Genomic DNA, 22,536 nt, shown 5'->3' on the forward strand with positions numbered 1-22,536 from the left:
TGACTTTCCCCAGCAGACATCATCCTCATACAGAGGGATAGCCAACAACAACAACGATGATATATGTACATACACATGCAACTCTCTCTTTCTCTCGCACACACACACACACACACACACACACACACACTTGTTTCTTAAGGCCCCTGATGGATTGGGTAAACAGCTGCAAATCTTCACCATGGCACTCTGCCATATTAAAATATTCCCCTTTTAAAATTCTTCCAAAAGGCACTGCGAGCAGGTATAATATGCATCATTTTTCTGTTACAAGATGAAATGGATGATTGTAAGTATGGCTGCTTACCCTGCAAATGAAATGTTGACTACTTCATCAGCCAGGAACAGTCAAAGAGGGTGTCAAACAACAGTTACTCAGGCCATAATTTTCATTCAAAATAAAGAAATAAAAGCATTTACAGCTACATTTGTTACCAGTCTCTGACAGTACATCAATGAGACTCTGGTCTCAAGCCTTTTTCTCCCCAGGGTTATTTTATGTGACAAACACACCATTTTCATTTTAGCAAAGAAAAACCTTACAGCAAAAAGCAAGCATTGCCTTTACTATCCCAACTGCATAGTGTACTGTCCACACTTAGTTGCGAGGAAACAAAGGAGAAGGAAATTTTGACATGGTCAGCTCAATCATAGGTTATTAACACGAAGTCAATCTCAGACCCTTAAGCCCCCAACACAGCACTGAAGCAATACTTAACTATAAACACACACTTAAATCTGATTGCAATCCATGGGATATCAGCTCATGTTTTAAGTGCTTTGCTGGTTCGAGGCCTTAGAGCTGTAATGTCAGTCTTTCAAACACTACAGAATTAAAAACTGGGTGTATGTATGTTGACCTTAGAATTCATTAACATTTTTAATTTAATTTTGCACTAAATTTAAGTTGACAGTGTCCTTCCAAACAATCGAGTCTATTTGACAAATAGGTACATCAGGTTCACATGTTTGAAAACCGGTTCATTTTATTTAATTTTATTTTTTTCTGAAGAGATTTGTTATTTTTTTCTTAATCAGATTAAGAGGTTTTGTTTGTCTCATATATTCACTATACAGTAGCAAGATGTTAACCAAAATTAAAACTTGGAAAGTCAGAGCACCCTTTTAGACACTGACAGAAACATTTAAGCAGAATTAATCCTTTTAAGAAAAAATATAAACCTGATGTGCTAAAAGGAAAACAAAATTACAGGTTAGAAAATTGTCACCAATTATGAAGAACAATACACACACTAGAGAAGTGTGTTCTAATGGTTTTATCAGCATGTTTGGGATGAGCTGCATAACTCATTCCTGTCTTTGCTACATGTAAGTATGTCAGCTAAACCTTTGTATCACTCATTCCCTACATTTAGAAATTAAATCAGTCGTCTAAGTTTGGAGCTAATCAGTAAAGACATGAATACACTGCCAAAATCATTCAAGGATTATTGAGAGAATTTCTATTTGGTTTGGTTAGGTTACTGTTTTATTATAGCTTTGAAAATGACATACATAATGCAGAATTATCCAAAATTGAATTGACTCAAGTTACCTATTTTTTTCAAAAATGATTTTTATTTTTATTTTTTACAAATGTTACGATTTCCTACATATGAATGTAAAGAAATGAATTGCTGAATACTACTGTTATCTTTCAGTGTTGTCAATACCAATGCCAAGGGAAATATTTATCATTTATTACAGTTACTACTTTCCTAGAAGTGTATAATGTGGTAAGTTGTTCAAACCATCACAATTGTGCTACAGCATATTTTATTTCATAGTAGATATGCCCTGTTTAATTATAGCCAGCTGCATCATTACACTTAACTACTGTCATGGTCCTTGGCAATTCTTGTTTAACCTGAATAGATAGTAATATAATGGAGAACTGTGGTATCTTGGTAGTTGTATTATCAGTATTCCTTGAAAAATAAATCACGGTCAAAAATTTGCTAGAGGACATTTCATCCAGTAGTGAAGTGATAAAAAAAGTGAGTAAACTCCAGATTCCGTGTTCCCCAAATGAGATGTAGGTAAACTCCATTCACCTGTGTTTAGCCTCTCCTACATTAGTGATTTCAACTCTATTTTCACTGCAATGATTTCAACTCTACAACTTTTATACTTAATGAAACTTTACAAGTATATTTTTACAGCAAATGTTTTTTTCATGCATTGTTTGCATGCAATGTTTTATTTGCATTATGGAGAATTATTGTAGCATACAGAACTGTTATAAATTAGGTTTATTTTGAGACAAGTTGAAAAAAATGCAAATAGCTGCCCCTTCTGTGGCTTAATTTTCAGAGAGTATTTCTTTGTTGCAATGCAAAGCCATTTTAAGTGGGGAGAGGGAGAGAGGATTGTTTTTAGATTGCAACATAATTGCAAAACCTCTACCCAAAAATAGATTTAAATAATGTTTTCCAGATGCATTCAGATTGATGAAGTAGACTGGTTAATTGTTCTCCATATGGGTACATACATTTGAAGAAAGAAATGTGCCATTGTGCCTTTTGAAAGCACATTGGGATTCACAAGGGAAGCATTTGGCTCCTTTTAACAGCAGCTGACTGGTGCTGGGTTTGGTCCATCATCACCACCAATCCAGATGATTCATAAACAAGATTAATCTACAATCATCACACTTTTGTACTGAGGGACGAGACCCATCACCACAGCCTCGTGGCTTTTTTTCCTGTGAATATGTGAATAGGTAATACAAGACCTAACATCCTGACTTTAGTAAGGTTTTTGATACTGTCTCACATGACCTTCTCATAAACAAACTGGGGAAATACAACCTGGGTACAGCTACTTTAAATTGGGTGCATACCTGGTTGGAAAACCATTCCCAGAGAGTAGTTATTAGTGGTTCACAGTCAAGCTGGAAGGATTATTGAGTGGGGTGCCTCAGAGATCAGTTCTGGGTTTGGTTCTGTTCAATATCTTCATCAGTGATTTAGACAATGGCATAGAGAGTACACTTATAAAGTTTGTGGATGATACCAAGCTGGGAGGGGTTGCAAGTGCTTTAGAGGATAAAATTAAAATTCAAAATGATCTGGAAAAACTGGAGAAATAGTCTGAAGAAGAGAGGATGAAATTCACTAAGGACAAATGCAAAGTACTCCAATTAGGAAGAAACAATCCACTGCACACATACAAAATGGGAAATGACTGCCTAGGAAGGAGTACTGCAAAAAGGGATCCGGGGGTCATAGTGGGTCACAAGCTAAAGCACTGTTGCAAAAGAAAGCAATCATCATTCTGGGCTGTATTAACAGGAGTGTTGTAAGCAAGACAGGAGAAGTAATTCTTCCACTCTACTTGACACTGATTAGGCCTCAACTGGAGTATTGTGTCCAGTTCTGGGCACCACATTTCAGGAAAGATGTGGACAAATTGAAGGAAGTCCAGAGAAGAGTAACAAAAATTATTAAAACTCTGAAAAACATGACCTATGAGGGAAGATTGAAAAAAAAATGGGTTTGTTTACTCTGGAGAAGAGAAGATGGAGAGGGGACATGTTTTCATAAAAAGCTATTACAAGGAGGAGGGAGAAAATTGTTCACATTAACCTCTGAGGATAGGACAAGAAGCAATGGGCTTAAATTGCAGCAAGGGCAGTTTAAGTTGGACATGAAGAAAAACTTCGTAACTGTCAGGGTAGTTAAGCACTGGAATAAATTGCCTAGGGAGGTTGTGGAATCTCCATCACTAGAGATTTTTAAGAGCAGGTGAGACAAACACCTGTCAAGGATGGTCTAGATAATACTTAGTCCTGCCATGTGTGCGGGGGACTGAACTAGATGGCCTCTCAATGTCCCTTCCAGTCCTACAATTCTATGATTCCTACTTTATTTCAGTTCAGCTTCTATTAGAGCTACTAGTGAACTCATTTTTCCTCTTAATCCCTTAATCATATTATTTCCCCTACACATTCACACGCTATCTTGCACAGTACGATTTGTAAAACATCTGAGCTACATATAGCGGATGTGGTGCTGTCAGGGTTCCCTCCATACTCTGAACTCTAGGGTACAGATGTGGGGACCCACATGAGAGCTTATTTCTACCATCTTAGGTAAAAACTCCCCAAGGCACAAATTCTCCCTTGTGCCACCAAGTGATTTAGACAAACTCAGGGAAAGGACCACTTGGGGTTCCTACTCCCCTTTAATATTCCCCCAAGTCCCAACACCCCCTTTCCTGGGGACGCTTGAGAATAAACAAGATGAGCATAGACCAACCTTGGGTTTTTTTAGGACACAAAAAAAAAACCCAATCAGATTCTAAAACAAACATAACTTTATTATAAAGAAAAAAGGTAAAAGAAGCACCTCTGTACAATTAGAATGGAAGATAATCTTACAGGGCAATCAGATTAAAAAAACACAGAGGATTTCCCTATGGGCCAAACTTTAAAGTTACAAAAAGAAAACCACGAATATACCTTCCTCTCAGCACAGAGAAAAAAACAAGCCAAAACAAAAATAAGCTAACGCATTCCCTTGTGAGTACTTACTAATTCTAATGGAGTTGGATTGCTTGCTTCCTTGATCTATGTCTGGCAAGCACACAGAACAGACAGACTAAAACCTTTCTGCCCCAGATTTGAAAGTATCTTGTCCCCTTATTGGTCCTTTTGGTCAGGTGTCAGCCAGGTTACCTAAGCTTCTTAACCGTTTACAGGTAAAAGGATTTTGTGCCTCTGGCCAGGAGGGTTTTATAGTACTGTATACAGGAAGGTTGTTACCCTTCCCTTTATATTTATGACAGGTGCTTTGAAGAAAAAGCAAAAAAAACTTGTAAAGTAAGAAAATATGACAACAATTGGAAACCAAAATTTGTAAGGGATTTGTTTGAGTGTCTAAAAAACAGAATTTTATGAGGCTGAAATGGTGCAGATCTGATAACAGACATCCATTAGCTGGATTATTTTCAAACTCCATTTCTCCGGTGTGTATATCTTTGCCTGCACTAGAGACACATTGCTGAGGATTATCAGGCCATCAGCCTTTAAAATACAGTATACCAAATAAACCAATAGATCTACAGTCATGCCACGTTATACATATATCAAACTGAGCAGGATCAGACCCAGCTCAGTTGTTGACTGGCAGACCTCTAAGGAATGCATAGGTACTGGTGTTTCAGCACATGGCAGTTTTTCCTCTGATTCAATGTCCAATTCATTGGTAGGTAGTAATGTGCTATTAGATAAGTGGTCTTTGAGATCATGAGATGTCAGGCCCAGGTCCTGACCACTTGTAATCATTACAGGTTCTATGGATTTTTAAAATTATTTCATTCTGACAAACAGACGCATTAACCCTTTCTTCTAGCACAAATTCCAACTCAACTAATTTACATTGTTCCCAAATTCTCCCTTAATTTCAGTTGGATGGGATATTCTTTTTCACTTCCTGCTCTAAACCATTGCCTGGCATTGCACTGTTTGCTGTACACTCATCAACAGCTGCCATGTTTCACCACAAAGGCCATTGTACTTCCCTGGTAGGTAAAGCTATCCTTACAAGTAGTTTGCAAGGTGTCTCCAGAGGAAAGGTAAGATAAATGCAAGATGTTAACAAACAGGGGTTTTCCCTAAAGTACATTAACAAGTAATGATTTACAAACCAAAATGTAATGACAAATCCCACTGAAATTAAAGCATGGCTTTTTTCCATTGTAGTGCTCTCCAAGCAATGGGTCCGTTTTCTTATTCATTTCATGACTGTCTTCCTGGGGTGTTTGCTTCGTTAAAACCACATCAGACATTCTCTGTCAGTACTGCAATCACATGACTAGAATAATTGTGTGGGAAGCTTTTGTATATAAGCCAAAAGCTATTGTTACACTGGAAAACAATACTGTGTAAGTGCAAATTATTTAGAGTTAAACACAGTTTCTTATTAAAGCAAACATATTGTTGTTTACCTAAAACCCAATTGCTGGTTTAACAAATTTGCATTTCCCAATGGCTTATACATGTTATGTTACAGTACCAACAAACACAGAACATATCTACTAATAAAAAAGGCATTTAAATATGCCTAAGATTGCTCTTTTTAATGGGCAGAATTCTCAGGATTTAAGGAAGGAGTCTCAAGCAGCAGAGCCATATAGCTATAAATCAGATAATACCAGTTATCATGGTGCCCATGAAAGCTCGCCAGGAATATACTGTAGAGAATCTGAAAATTCTTCTTGAATATCAATCCAACAAGATGACAGAGCCAAAAAATTCAGTCTTTTCCAGAGAGTTCATTATTGGTTTCTGCTCCCTTCAGTGCATTCTTCTCTCTGGCTTAATTTAGCTGTTTATTCATTGAGTCAATGCTCCAGAACAAAAAAGGGTTTTCCATAGTATAATACCTAGAGATTTGCCAGGGATCAGAAAAGAGGCAGAATCGCCCTCATCTCTGAAATCGTTCTGCACATGGTGTGCTGCTTATTTTATTTGCCACATCAGTGAGTTTAATCCCTTTTGAAAATTATATTTAGGCTCCTAAATCAGTTAAGCATTGCAAGACTAAGCGCAGCAATGCCTAAATGCCTTTAAAAATCTCAACCTAAGTGCTTTACTGGACCAGAGACAAAGTGAGGGAACAACTATGCTTTAAGGTCCTAAATTTAATGGGCCTACCAGAGCTGCCTGTAAAATCTTTGTTGGACCAGTATAAATACAGTGGCTGCCATAAAAAGCAAGCATTTTCCAGTAGTCACAACTCAGAGGTATCGGAGATTATCAGTTTCCCCTATATTCAGAAGATATCTGTGCTGACTCTTAATGGTTTGGACTTGATGTTCAGGGCTACTGGGTCTGAACCTATATACTTTCTGGACCAGTAACCAGAAAGGAAACACTTAGCCCTTTGACACAGGGTCCAAACAGGGCAGGCTACCAAGGGGAGAGAGCAGTTACAAGCTTCATACAAAAAGCTACTTCATTTCACTAAAATACATCACTGAAGCCTCAGTGGCAGGAAAGAACTCCGCTACAAAGCTGGTTTCTTCCTTAGCTGTACTCTTACCTTAACGAAGTATCTCTGTGCCTGTGCCGAATTGTCTCTAGGACCAGGGGGACCCAGGACAATGGCTAATAGACTCCACTTTAGGTTAAGAAAGGGGGGAGCGCTGCTATTTATACCCTCACACAGCACCACCTGGTGCTAAAAAATAGTACTGCAGCTTAACACTATGAAGTGGGGATATGGCCATATATTTGTTAGGTGGCTGTTTATTTTAATTTCAGTTTGTTCTGGTTTGCATAAATGGTGGTGCCCCCTTATTTACTTGTGGTCAGAGGAAGCTAAAGTGGAAAATTGTTACAACATTTTTAAAACATATATTTAAAGGGGTGATGGCTAGATTGTGGAAAGGGCTGACTAGCTGAAGCAAAAGGGAGATGAAGCAAAGGAAAGCTACTCAACAGGTACTATAGAAGTCAGTTGTCCTTAGTCTTCAGTTTAGGCTGGATTTCTAGTAGAAGTGCTTTTACACTTAAAACTGGGCTTTAAGAAGTGATGGCTACATTGTTACTGGAACTTTGTAGGTTGAATTTTATTCCCTTTCCCTTCCTAATTCTGTCCAGGTCCACTTATTTGCCTCAACAACCTGTCACAAGTTGTGACTTTTCTCAGAAAAAAGCTCTTTGAAGCAGGGATTTTCATTTATTATATCTTTGTACAGAACCTAATACAATGGACCCCTGGAGAATATTTTTGGTCCCTAGGTGCTACTGTAATGTAAATGCTAAATGACAATATATTAATTTACCTGTCATGGAATTTTAATTTAAAATGTGGGATTTATAAACGCCAATGGACTCTGGATTTCTTTCTGCTCTTCTGTTCATAGATTCATAGAGTTTAAGGCCAAAAGTGGCCATTAGATCATCTAATGATTATCATAGGCCATTACATTTCACACAGTTAGCCCTGAATTGAGCCCCAATAACGTGTGTTTGATTAAAACAGAACTTGTGTTTGGCTAAAGCATAGCTCCCAGAAAGGCATCCAGAAGAGACAGAGAATCGACCACTTCCTTTTGTAATTTATTCAAATGGTGAATCATGCTCACTGATAACTTCAAATAAGAAATTTGGCACAAATTTTCATCTAGCTTTAGCTTCTAGCCATTGGTTATCCCTTTCTCCTTAAGATTAAAGTGCTTTTTAGTATCTGGTATTTTCTCTATAATTCATTGTCATTCATAGAGGCACCTCAGAGAGAGGGGAAATAATGAATAGTTATTATGGATGACTATGAATAGTCACTGGGCCAGAGAAAGAGCAAGTATGCCTCTATATCCTGGTGATTAAGAGAATCACCTAGGATGTAGAAGACAAGTTCAACTCCTGGCTTCACTGACTATTTGATTATTTATACAAAGTGGGATAGCTTCAACAGGAGATATGGAGAGAGCCCCACATCAGAATATCCCACAACCCAGTGGTTTAAGCATACTACCACAAAGTAGGAGATGGGTTCATATCTCTTTTCCAGCTCAGGCAGAATAGGGAACTGAACCTGGGTCTCCTACTTCCCAAGTGAATGCAGTAAACATTAAGGGAACCAACTCTCTCTCTCTTCCTCTAGTTGTATAGTAGCCCTTTAAAATGAACCAAAAAATATCCATTTTGGAGTTGAATGAAACATTTTGGATTCTGTTCAACATGAAACATTTTTTTTCTATTTTCTTGAAACTGCCTGAACCTAAAAATCGGTTTTCATCAATCTCTCCTCCACACAGAGATCTGCCTTCACTAGAGCCTGATTTTCTGATTCTGGGATCCACACCTCTCATGCTGCAACTGAACTATAAAAATTCCTTTTGTCGCACTATGTCTATAGATAAATATATTACATCCTAGTTCATTAAATCTTACATATCTGTGTTTTTAATGCATTTTCTATATGCAAAACAAGCATATTGTACAACTTGAACAAACAACACATGCAATGCAGTTTTTCCACTGATCTCATCAGAGTTTATATTGTTAAATACTAATATCACTTTGATCTTATTTGATCTGATCTAAGAAGGGCTTTCATATATGCTTATCCCCATTTCAGCTGTCTAGTGTTTTAAACATTGATTTCTCAAATGCTGCTACATCTGTCATTGTTTTTAATCACACTACTTCTACAGATGGGTTATCATTCTTCCAATGCCTTTAATTTCAAAATGTCCATTCCTTTAATTAAAAAACAAAACAGAACGCAACCACACATGCTGTAGTGGATATGTACAGTCTAGCTAAAACCCACTCAGAGTAGTGCTTCTAAAGGAAAATTGACAGCACTGGAAAATGAATTGCAGGTATAGCACAGTTCATGGCAGTCAAAGTACTGTTTTCTGCTGTATTACAATATTGCCTGGCATATCCCTCATTGGTCTCAAAAACCTTTCATGCAAACATCTGTAACAGCAGTTTCTATAGCTCCAATGACTAGAGTGGTTACTAAGCCTACGTTCAGTGAACATACAGTGGTGTGATCCATTTAATAAGTGGAAACTACACAGGGCAATGGAGCCTTGACTTTGCGTGGGGCTTTGGAAACCACCAGGGAAATAATGGGCTAGATTCTTTCCAGCACCAAGATCCACAAGAGGAGAGGAGTCATCAAGAAACTGTTCACAGCTCCCCGATTTTCAGATTCCTCTGGGCCCACCCTAAATTAAATCAGCCTGATATTTAGGGGCTGCACCAACTCGCAGCAGCTGACAGTGGTTGCCAGGGCCATATGGAGTAGAAGAGTGAGTAGGATTTCCCCCACAGAGATAATAAAGTACTTACACATAACCAGAGAGATACACAAACAGCTATGTAAATCTGCCTTGGGTGCCGTGTGTAGTTTTAGACTGCAATACTGTACAGCATTTATGTATTTTAAATCACTTCCTTCTTGTCCCTCGCCCCCCTCTGTAATATTTTTACTCTTTTATTTGCTAATGGAGTCAGAGAGATCCAGAGCAGTCACTTTAATGCTCTATAAAGCATAACTCCCCCAAAACTGCTGACTATGTGAAACAGCATAGTAGAGCATCTGAAGCTCTGGTCATTTTCCCTGTAAGGCCGTTTAGTGAACTTGACATATGCCCTAGTAACATTAGTGCTGACAGGCAATATGTATTCCTTTTCCTTATCACCTTACATTAAAGTACTGAACATTTTTATTCTTTCCAATACCAATGACACTTACTTTTGACAGTTTGGAAACTTCTAAAGCTCTTTTTTTATTATTCTTTTCCTACACAAGGATTCTCTCTACCGCTCTCTGGTGCTTAGTGGAATTGATTTTCAATTCAAATTACTCCACCTCTAGGACATCCTGTCAGCTTGAGAGGTGCAGTCATTACATTCCTGCCTTCTGAAGTTTGTAACACATTTTTCAATTTGCACCAATAGAAATTAGCTCTCTATTGTTCCTGACAGGACCACATGTAGAGGATAGATACATTTTGAACAGTAGAAAACCCAAATGTTGCACTGAATCAAGAAGTGGCAGAAAAGCTATGGAATACACTATCAGTTATGGAGTCTGTTCTTAAGATTAGGGCAAGTTATTTGTTATTCATTGGGAAAATTTCAATAGAGTTACAGGAAATAGAGGAGGATTTTCAAAGGCACAAATAGCAGCTGGCCCCCAAACAACCTTTGTAAGTCAATGGGAGTTAGGCATCTCAGTGCCATTGTGCCTTTGAAAACCTCTCCCTCTTGTAATGTGTTTTTTCAGTGCCTAGTACATTAGATTTGGGGGCACTCCCACAGTGCAAATAATAATGATGCACTACATGTATGTTTTTAGTTTTTTGTTGTTTTTTTTAAATTGAGTTTCCTATGGACAAAACATTTATTAGTATCCTTTGCTGGTGAGAAAGTCCCAACCGGAAAAGTCTGCTGCCCTTAAAACAGACACACAAGGTTCCCATTGATTTTAGTGGAAGCTGCAAATGTATACTTCAGCCTGGAAGTACCCTAACTGCACTGTGTATTTTCAATCTAAGACAGTATTTTTACATGCTGAGCACTGCAGGGCATGGGGGGAAAGCAGGTGCAATACCCCAGTGGATGATGGTAGGACAACACTGGTGGCCACGGATGGCAGTAGGAGCACAGACAATTAGAAAACCCAGTGCCCTGTACCATGGACAGGAAATCCCACACCAAGCCAGAAGCTACAGAAAGCAGAAGGCATTTTGTGGGGAGGAGTTAGAAAGCAGAGTTGAACCCACATTCTTGTTCAACCATTGGTTCTACATTTCAGCCTTATAATTTGAACAGATGAGCAGGCGAACTTAGCAGAGGAAACATTGGCACAGAAGAGCTGACATGTCAATTTAAGAAGCTGCAGCATCCAAGCAAAGATAACAAGGGTCCAAATTGCACCGTTCCACCACACTGGGTTCTAATTTAGATGTGTGTGTATGAGTTTTGCCTAAAGTACTGTTTCCAACATTTTGTATGTGAATGGCAATGCAGAGACATCTTGGTACAAACTGCAGAGGCAAACAGATTTCTGTGCTTTTGAAGTTTCTATAGAATATGACGGGGGGGGGGGGAGAATATTGCTTGGGGGGCGGGACTGAAAATGCCACAGAACTTTTTAGCTGGGCCAATTAAGGTCTTAATAGTTCTGTCACTACCAGGAACCACATGCTTTAAGATTTCAGCAATGGGACAAACAGCTGAGTGGTCTTTCCTTAAGGCTTTTTCTAAGCTGAGCCATTATCTCATGATACAAGCCTCACTGTAAATGCCTGTGAAGAAATCTATGCAGAAGCTTAACTATTCCATTTTTCTGTAATGTTGATGGCAGGGTGCTCTTTTCTAATAGGGGAAAACAGCAAGAACTGAAATGTAATTTATTTTTATTGCTGTGTTGGACTTTTCAATAATTTTGCAGACAGGCCTTTTTAAATAGATTCCTGCACATATTTTACTTGTTGAACAGTTTCCCTTAAATAATTGAAGTGATGCCAGTGAATAGAAAGTGTTGATTAGATTGTTTTCAGATGTTTACACTACTCTCCAAATATGCTTTATTGATAACTCCAGTGAAGTTGTTTGCTTGCATTGGATAAACGGCCAACGTACACTAGATCTACTCATGCCAGCTATAAGCAACCTCTTCCTAATGTGTTCCAACAAACTTCTTATTTAAGTAAAAAATGGTTGAGGATGTGCTTAACATTAATGAAAGCAAAGAGGAACTAATAGAACTGCCATGAGAAAAGCAAAATGTCACTGGGAAAGGTTCTCCACTGAGATATTAAGGAACAAGGACCTCAGATAGATAGACAGGACATTGGTCTCTCTTGACCATAGACCGCTCTTCGTGACAAATTATGTAGCAGGTTTGAACAGCTGGAAATAGCCATAACTTGTGATCCAAAACAGCCTAACTTGTAAAGAAGAGGTAGAAAGACCAAAAAAGTCAAAATATCCATTTTACACAGCAAAAAAAGCAGTTCTGATTATGTAACAAAACCTGGATATCTAACAAGACCCCTATTTGTCAACAAACTATGGATATGCATTCTGAATCAGAAGGGCCCATATAACCTCTGCCATTTCCTCTGGTGGCTTCTGCCAAACTACCATCATGGCTTCAGTCTTCTCTGGACTGAACCTCAACCAGCTTGCTCTCATCCATGCCTGAATTGTTTCCATACCCTGATTAAAAACCACTCAACTTCACTCTCTGCATTTGTTGAAATGGTAAAATAGAAGAAGCCATCAGCATATTGAAAATAATTCAGCCCATACTTCCTAGTTAACCCTCCCAACAGCTGCATATACACATTGAACAGGAGGGGGGGAACTGGGTGAGAGAAATCTTGAGGCAGAAGCAAGTATCCAGAATGCCCTCTGTGATCTCTCTGTCACCACAAGATAGCCCTGGGTATTTACTGCTTGAATCCAATGCTAATCTCTCTTTAAATCTTCTCCCTGCCCCTTTCCCACTAACCTTTTTACATTAGCCTACATCTTTCTCTTAAGTTTGTCAGTCTGGCTATCATCATATTTTACTCTCCTATATCTCTACAATCATAGTATTATTCCACTATTTTCTCTGAGAAATATTTTCCTGCACAGTTTGTTTTGTACCACCCAGCCAGGTGCTATCTCTGCTAGTCCCTTTGGGTCACATTAACTTCCTGCCTGAAATGTCTGATCATCTCACCCATTACATTTCACTTTGTTCTTTCTTCAGACATTTCAACATTTTATCTATTTATTTTGCAGGTAAGGTTTTAGTGTCAAAGTACCATATGATTCTTTCTGTCTGCAATCTTCCATCAGATTAATTTGTCCCTTGTCTGTTGCTTCCAAGGGGAAAAAGTGCTAGAGTTTAAGATCCAAGCCACGTTGCCCATGTTGCTATTAGAGGTCCTCAAAGCAAAATATTTGATGTATTTTTTTTTAAATTGAAAGAGTCTAAAACTGACTGGGGTTTTTTTACTTTCATTAAATTCCAATTAAAGTTTAAACGTTCATTGGAAATTATCTTAAGACACAGAGGAGATCTAAAGATAACTTTTTCCCCTTTTTTATGACTTTTTTTTTAAGTATAGTACTAAAGCTGCAATGTCTACAGCGGTCACAACAGAAAGGAAGAGCTCACAGAGACAAATGACCAAAAAGCAGAAAATCTGCCGGTAACTGCTTAATAACATAGTGCTTTAAAATGCTTCTCTGACACTTCAGTTTTTTATGTTTTAGAATGTGAAATGCATGCAAATGTGGTGTCTCTGAAACAACATTCTGAGCCATTGAATGCTCATGAATATGAGCTGTCAGTCTAGAAGACAACAACACGTTGACTGTGAACATTGTTGCTACTGTAATAAGTCCGAGCAGTTTCCCTTTTGTTTCGTTCTTATTTCAAGATACTTCAGATTTCTTTACTTAGTCAGTTAGGTCCATGTTTGTATGCAGAGTTGTTGTAGCCATGTTGGTCCCAGGATATTATCTCACTCACCTTGTCTCTCTAATATCTGTTATTGGACCAACTTCTGTTGGTGAGAGAGACAAGCTTTCGAGCTTACCACAGAGATCTTCTTTCATGTTTGGTAATGCCAGAAGTTGGTCCAATAAAAGATATTACCTCAGCCACCTTATCTCTCAATTAGGGACAGATGTGTATAGGTATTTAGGGGTCTAAAGGTGCAGATAGGCACCTAATGAAATCAAAGGGAATTAGGCGCCTATCTGCATCTTTAGGCTCCCAAACACTTAAAAATGTGGCCCTTAGTCCTTCCTTAGAAGGCTTTTACTCATTCATTAGAAAACAAAACACTTAATATTAACTTTTGAGATAGATTTTTCTTTATGTTGCATAATGCACTAGATCTCTAGGGTTTTTTTGATACTGTGAGCTAGACAGACTGATGGTTACGTTTTTTATTATTAGTTTCAGATAGAAGAAGGTTATACTGAAAATTATGCAGTCCCTACATATTTTCCGGGTGCACTACTGCAGAAATAGCATAGAAATAGGACAACTGAAACCCAATTTTTTGACATAGGCAATCAAAAAGGCATCAAGTGGGTACCATTCTCAGTCTCTGAATTGGATTTTTAGTTTTCAACTGGTAATACCCAGATATGCATAGAGACAGGACCAAATGAGCCTAAACCATCCCTGACAGTTGTATGTTCAACCTGTTCTTAAAATCCTTCAATGATGGAGATTCCACAACCTTCCTTGGAACCCTGTTTCAGAGGTTAACTACCCTTATAGGTTAGATTATAGGAAATCTTTTCTATTTCCCTGGGTGCAAATTAAGCCCATTACTTCTAGTACTACCTTCAGTGAACATGAGACAATTGAACTCAATCCTCTTTATAGCAGTCCTTAACACATTTGAAGTAGTAATAACAAACAAATACCATAGTTTCCGCTTTCAGCACTTCCACTATAAAAATTGTTCCAACATCCTTGCTACAGCCACAAGCCCTCCACATCTCTGGCTAACAGAGAAAAATGGTGAGGCTAGCAAGCAGGCCTGAAAGGCTTAAAAGTCTCATCTGCATCTCCACTGCCAGTTGCCTAGACTAATTTCTCAAAAATGAGCTGGTACCCCCTCAAGGGCTGTGAGATTTGTCCATGATTTCTAGCATTGCCCTACAGAATTTGCTTTGTGAGCTAGTGTCTGCTGGCTGGAGAGCTAGTTTGCTGCCTTCTCACTCATGCTCTGGAAGCTGAGAGTACATGCCTGCATGAGAAGCCGACCTCAAGCTACCAGAGTTAGTCTCAGCACAGAGAGAGAGGACAACAAGCACCCTATGTTTATCACTGTTGCACATTATTGCCAGACACTGCAAGGCTCCCAGCTTCAGTCAGCTCATTCTGTGATGCTCCTCTAGATTCCCAACATACTAGCCACCCATCATGAGGACTGGGAGGAGAACATACAGCAGCAGTAGGGTTGCCAGGTGTATGGTTTTTGACCAGAATGCCCAGTCGTAAAGGGACCCTGGTGGCTCCAGTCGGCACTGCTGACTGGCTACGTTCCCTCTAAGCTGCGTGACTGCGCGGCCGGCTATCAAGGGCCAGGCAGGCAGGGTGAGGCATCTCTCCCCCGGCCCTGGGTTCTTGCAGCAACAGAAGGCTGTGGGAGAGTCCTCTCTCCCCACTGCAGCCCTGGGGCAGCCTGCACCCCAAACCCCTCATCCCCAGCCCCACCCCAGAGCCCTCACTACCCCATACCCTAACCCTCTGCCCCAGTCCTGAGCCCCCTCCTGTACCCTGAACCCCTCATCCCCAGCCCCACCCCAGAGCCCTCACCCCCAGCCGGAGCCCTCACCCCCCAACCCTCTGCCCCAGCCCTGAGCCCTCTCCTGCACTCTGAACCCCTCATCCCCAGTCCCACCCCGCATTTCTGGCCCCATGCTGGAGCCCGCATGCTCAGCCAGAAGTCTCACCCCCTCCCACACTCCAACCCCCTGCCCCAGCCTGGTGAAAGTGAGGGAGGGAGAGTGAGCAATGGAAGGAGGGGATGGAGGGAGCAGAGGGGGCCTTGGAGAAGGGGCAGGGCAGGGGCGGGACAAGGGTGTTTGGTACTGTGGACTTAGAAAATTGGCAACCCTAAGCAGCAGACAATGTGGAGCTGTTTTGAAAAATGGGATTCTTCATGCTGATCTTTTTATGGGAAAAATCCCTATTGAAATTTTGATTTCCTACAGAAAGATTTAAAATGTCATTCAAATGTCATTTGCTTGGGGTTTTTTTTTAACCAAAATAATTGAGTTTCTTTAATTTTCAGGCTCTCTTCCCATTTTTGTTTTTTCTTGTTTTCCCCACAGGGAAAAAGGGAGGGGAGGATGATTTTTTAAAGTCTGATAAAGTTGCTGGAGAAGAATACTTTTCTTACCTTTTTATTGTTTTACACCTGGCAGAAGTTGGAAACAAGTCATAAAGTGCAAGAAAGTGGGGAAAACAGCACTTCTCACAGAAAAAAAGGGGTAAAAAGAGGGGGCTTTCCCCCATGTCAAAACTTTGTAAGTAATTTACAACTGGCAAAGTTCCCGCCCCACGACCACTTTCTGTTTGCCAACTCTTGTAATTTGGAAAAAATTACGGAGTGTTGAAAAGTGGGGAAAAACCATCATTTCAAAATTTTAAAAGTGAGGGGTATTAAAATTACACCTTTTGAAAAAAATTGGATTTTGACCCTCCCCCAAATTAGTCAAAAACAACATTTTCCCCACACACAATTTTTTTTTTCAATTGAACCCTATTTTTCGCCAACTCCAAGGCAGCGTCAGGCCTTTTTCCTCATCAGGACTGCACAGCCAAGCCTTCAGCTGGCAGAGAGGTACCAAATGAAGACCGAGGTATGCCCTTGGCCACTCTACCAACCCAACATCTAAGCCAGCCACAGCCTGTTTGCTTTGTCTTCTGTCCTTCCTGGACTCTGACTGATTATTTTGGTGGCTTTTTTAAAGATTAATCTACTGGAATCATACAATTACATGAGAATCTCAGCTTTCATTCAAATAAAAGTAAGTTTCTAGTTCTTATACTTGCAAAGAAAAGTTTGAAAAATGGAACCTTAGAAGTTATTATTTGTTACCATAGTACCTGGAAACCCCAATCACGGACCAGGACCCTGTTGTGCTAGGTGCAACACCAAGAAATTTGCAAACCACTGGCCTATGCTTTTTTATTCTGGAATTCATATTTGAAAACAGACTTACAATAACCAATTCTGTGCTCTTTATTTGCAGGTGATTTTTACTTACCTTCACTATGAATCCCAAGATGGATAGGAAACCCTGCAGCCTACGTTCCGTCTCCAGGGGTGCTAACACTTCATAAGATTTGTGTAATTCTCTAGGAAGCATGGAGGCACTGCAGCCTATTTATCAAAAGTCTTTACATTTTACTCACATCATCATGATTTGTATTTGCTTGACTCATTTTTTTACACTCCAGATTTCTGCATGTGAAATTAAGTCAATTACTACACCAGTACATGAGCAGCCCATCCTCCATTCCATTCCATTCCCTTATCCTATATATAAAACCTTACGCTATAATCCAATGCTGGCCTTCATTTTCTTCAGAAAGACAGATTCAGTATTTTCCTTTGGGGGAAATTAATGATTCTGCAGACATTTCTGTTGTTTCTTGCTGTAACAAACCATTAGCCTTTCAAAATGGGCAGAGAACAGGGAAAGCTACCTGGATGAAAGATGCAAATAAAGAAATGATATATCTTGAAAGTTTCTTTACAGGAACATTATATGAAATTATAGGGCTAATGGTCTATTGTCTCTTTAGACCATTGTTTCTTAGCCTTTTAAAGTTTGGAATCCCTTAAAGTCAAAAATGTTCATGACCCCCTTACATTTTTTAACTATTACTTTTATAGTGAAAGTATCAATGACAACAATGTTATGCCAATAGAATATATTTGTATGTGTGCTCAAGAGGATGACGGAGAAAATTTGTCCTTGAAAGGTTAGGGAGTGTGGGAAGTTGGGGAGTAAGATTTTCTTTGCTCAGATTGTAATAATGTTTTCAATACTTCACAACCTCCCTGACTGCCTTTTGGGACTTCCCCCGGGGGATTGCAGCCCACCAGTTGAGATACACTGACCTAGATCAACAGCTTTCTCAAACTGATGACAAGCAAAGTAATCCGCTCTGGGATTTGTGGGTGGTGATGGGGCAGGCTACGGAATGGGGTCAGAGCCAGGTGCATAGCCATTCACTGCAGTGACGGCCTGTATGTAATACATAGAGATTCCGGGCCTAACAGTGATGAGTGGGTCACTAGAAACTTAAGAGGTTTCAGAGTAGCAGCTGTGTTAGTCTTTATTCGCAAAAAAGAAAAAGGAGTACTTGTGGCACCTTAGAGACTAACAAATTTATTTGAGCATAAGCTTTTGTGAGCTGCATCCGATGAAGTGAGCTGTAGCTCACGAAAGCTTATGCTCAAATAAATTTGTTAGTCTCTAAGGTGCCACAAGTACTCCTTTTCTTTTTTTAGAAACTTAAGTTGACTCCACATCTCCAACCCCAGTGCTCTGAAATACACCCTTTGAGGTAGTTCCTAGGGGCAGCAGCAAATGGAGGAAGTCTAGGAGCACGAATCCAACAGAACTTTACTTGGATAGGACTGTGAGAAAGATGGAAAATAGTACAGAAAGAAAGGGCCTCTGTGCAGATGCCTGTGGCCTCTGATGGATCCTCCAAGATTTGTGCATTCTGAGGACTAAACTCCTCACCTCCCCATCCCCTACAAAACAGTGATGGGAAGGAAACTTTCCAAAGGCAAAGTCTCTGAGTTTCTAGTCTCCCACAGTTTAACTCCCATATAGGATTAGATGGCCCCAAGTTATTTTACTGCCTTTTATTTAATGCAACAAACACTAGATACATCTTTAGTGGAGTGCTGAAGGGATCGTTTCGGTTCAGACTCGTTTAATATCTTCACAAATGGTCTAGCTGACAGAATAAACAGCACATAATGAAATTCACAGATGTTAAATCAGGAGTTGAGGACACCAGTGAGGACAGAGAAGTAACATGGAGAGAAATAATAAAAGGAGATTCAGCTTTGGAAATATGAAGGCTAATATATAGGTTTTAGATTATGTTTGAGACATTCAGTAGGAGGGCGAAAGTTGGAAAGCACTAATATAGAAAGAGGCCAGGAGTGAGAGTGGACAGCAAATTAAACATGAGTAAAAAACTCAAGATATGGCACTAAAAAGATATTGCTATTTTCGGCTTGCAAATACAGAGGAAACATTTAATGGAATGAGGAAAAAAAGACACACACACTCTGAGCTTCTGATATGAGTGCAGGTAGAACACTGCATTCCTATCCAAGGACCTCATTACCAGAAAGATGTTGATATATTGAAAGGAGTTTAAAGGAGAGCTACAACAATGATTAGAGCCTGGAGGATATGTTTTAGCTTGGCTAAGAAGGCTATGTCATCTATACATATTTGAAGTCTGAAAACACCAAAGTAAAGAGGAAACAGTTATCAAAATAGCATAGTGTGGATGAAATTAGCTCAGTCTGAATGTCATTAAAAAAAACTTCCTGACAGTGAGACCAATTAGCTTGCGGAATAGTTTCACAAAACTATTCCACAATAATACTTAAAATACCCCAATATAAGAGAGAGAGACAGAGAGAAAACCCCTGAAGTGGCAGAAGAGACTAGATGACTTTTCCATTTGTAAACTATTAAATCACATGATCCACCTAGCTTTCCTTTTAGACATTTTCAGACTCTTTTTTTTCCTTCTAGTTTTTTATTACATTTAAAAAATGAAAAATTTGGATATTTCAATTTTTTTTTTAATTTTCAACTTGTGGGATTTCTACTACTTTCCTCTCACTTTTTAACTCTCCTCTCCACCTTCTCCAGTGGGAAAAATGTTGGGGTTAAAATAAGAGAAAATGAATTTTATTCCCAGCAAAATGAAATAAAAATTTTAGTTTTGAACATTTTTGTTGAAAACCAACACATTTAAGAAATTTTCTGAACAAAATTTAAAAATATTCTGGCAAATTTTTCCATGAAATCTTTCTTCGACCAGCTCTAGCTACAATAACAAAAATGTTGTGGGTTTTTTGGTTCTTGGTAGAGATTTTTTTTTTTCAGCAATGACACTAAAATATCATGAAAAATAGATTTGAAATTTTCTTGCAATGCAGATCATCAGGACTACATGTGATTTGCTCTCAAGAGACATTTCACAAAAAACACGGATTGGATAAAGTGCTGCATATTAACCTAACACCCATCAAGAAGCCATTATTTCACTAGATAAGCAAAAACAGTTTTGATTATTTCAGATGAAAGTTTCTTCTTCTTAAGCCATGCCTACATTACCACTTATGTCAGTATAACTTTATGCTACTCACAGGGCTGAATAAGCCACCCTTCCAAGCGACATAAGTTACTCTGACCTAAGCATCAGTATGGACAGCGCTATGTCAGCAGGAGAGCTTCTCCCGGTGACATATCTACCGCCGCTCATTGCGGGTGGATTAATTAAGTCAACAGGAGAGCTCTGTCCCACCGTCTTACAGCGGCTACACTAGAAAGCTTACAGCGATGCAGCGGCATGGGTGCAGTTGCGCTGCTGTAAACTCTCTAGAGCAACCCTAGTCTAAGAATACAGGTGCAGTGTTGTCTAATGGTTAGAGCATTGGTCTGAAAGTTAGGACACCTAGTTTCCAATCCAAATGGCCATCTAGCTCTCATTATGTGACTCAGTCCTGGCCTACACTGAAAAATTATACTGGCATAGCTAATCGGTTGGGGCATAGTGGGGAAAACCATACACCTGACTGATCTATGTGCCATAATGCTCAGTGTACATGAGGCTACATTGACAGAAGGAGGTTTCCATCAATGTAACTAAATTTCATTTAGGGAGGTTGTGTTCCTACACGTAGGGCTATGCCAACATAGCTATGCTGCAATAATCTCCATAGTGGAGAGAGACCCACAGTTTCTCTGTGCCTCCATTTAACCATTATCAAAATAGGGATAGTGAAACTTTCCTATCACACAGGGTGTTGGGGGAGGGGGGTGTGTGGATTAACTGGTGAGTGTAAAGTGCTTTGATCCCCACAAATAAAAATCACTATTAGAAGTATTATTGGCATTAAAACCTCCACTAAAAACCATCTTCAATAGGCAACCCTGTGTTAAATGACTGCATTTTGGTGTAAGTTTCCAGGTATAGTTTTGTTTGACCTTTAAATAACCCATATGTTATGCTGTTAATTTTTGCTGGGCCCTTATGTGATCACTTAAGAGAGTTTTCATTTTTAAAACTGATAAGTACTTCATATAGTTAAAGCTGCACAGGATTATCCTATTCCTCTACACACTGCCACAGATAACTCCTTCCTTTGCCATTCTCATATATCCTTTTAATCAAAGCCTTAGCTGTTGCAAGCATCTTGATTAATGGGCTTGATCAGAGCCCCTCTTTGTTTAACGATTATGTTTGCCTCCTCATTTCCCATTTCACACCCACATCACACCATTCCCATTTTATTGCAGGAATTGAAGTATACGACCTCCTGTCAGATTACAGGGTAATTTATACTTTTTTAAAACCTCAAGGAATATATTACTTCCTATTGTAATGGAATCTGAACTCGATGCTTATTATAATTTTAAGTGGGGTACCTAAATAACTACAAGAATGGGCATATTGATATCACATCTTTTAAAAGAGCCGTTGTACATGGCCTGTGTATCTTCAAGACTACTAAATCCAATTTGTCAAGGTACAGCATCTTCTCCTGCCCTGGCAGTTACTGAAAAAAATCAAGTTCTGTACAAATCAACATCTTCAAAGGTTGCCCCGAGAGAAATTTTGCCTAGTGTAACTACATTGATGTATTATAACAACTTTCCATTTAAATTCCACTCACACCTAGATGTTATCCAGGTCAGGATCCCACTTTGCTAGCGGATATACAAATATATAGTAAATAACAGTCCCTCTCTAAAGGGCTTACAATAGTTACACTGGTGTAAACCTTTTAAGCAGGGCTTATCCAGCACAGCTTTTGAAGTACAGCATACCCCATAGATACATAATTATGACAAGAGGTTTCAGTACATTTATTTGGGGACAGTAAGTCATCATGTCGATCCTTGCGACACCATTCAAGTGGTAATGTTATGCCAGGAGTAATCCACAACAAGATATGCAGTTACATCAGATGTCTCCAGATCCTGGCAAAACTGTGTGGTATAGAATTTTCCATTGACTTGTTTCAGGTCACTTAATGTTGTATCAGTTCCCTTCAGGAATCCAGTATATGTAGTTATAGACTCATGTGTTTATAAATGGATCCTTTTTGGATTAAAGCAATAAGAACTGTGGGCAAAATGATGTTATGCCATTTATTAATGTACGAGTCTTATATTAAGGGTTTTAAAAGTATATTTCAAAAGTTTTAGTGCCTAGGGAAAATAATTCTGTCCACCAGTTAAGATAACAATCAACTCTAGCT

The 22,536-nt window shown here is 39.2% G+C and overlaps 1 long non-coding RNA gene across 1 annotated transcript; it reads left to right on the forward strand.

The window, feature by feature from the left end:
* The first annotated feature begins 1,240 nt into the window (after positions 1–1,240).
* LOC122458064 lies at positions 1,241–17,752 on the forward strand. Its single transcript, XR_006277891.1, has 4 exons — positions 1,241–1,329; positions 5,410–5,526; positions 13,592–13,680; positions 17,255–17,752. It is a non-coding gene; the product is annotated as an uncharacterized LOC122458064 (long non-coding RNA).
* Positions 17,753–22,536: the final 4,784 nt, after the last annotated feature.

Source organism: Dermochelys coriacea, chromosome 11 (genome assembly GCF_009764565.3).
Source record: "Dermochelys coriacea isolate rDerCor1 chromosome 11, rDerCor1.pri.v4, whole genome shotgun sequence".
Lineage (NCBI taxonomy): Eukaryota > Metazoa > Chordata > Testudines > Dermochelyidae > Dermochelys > Dermochelys coriacea.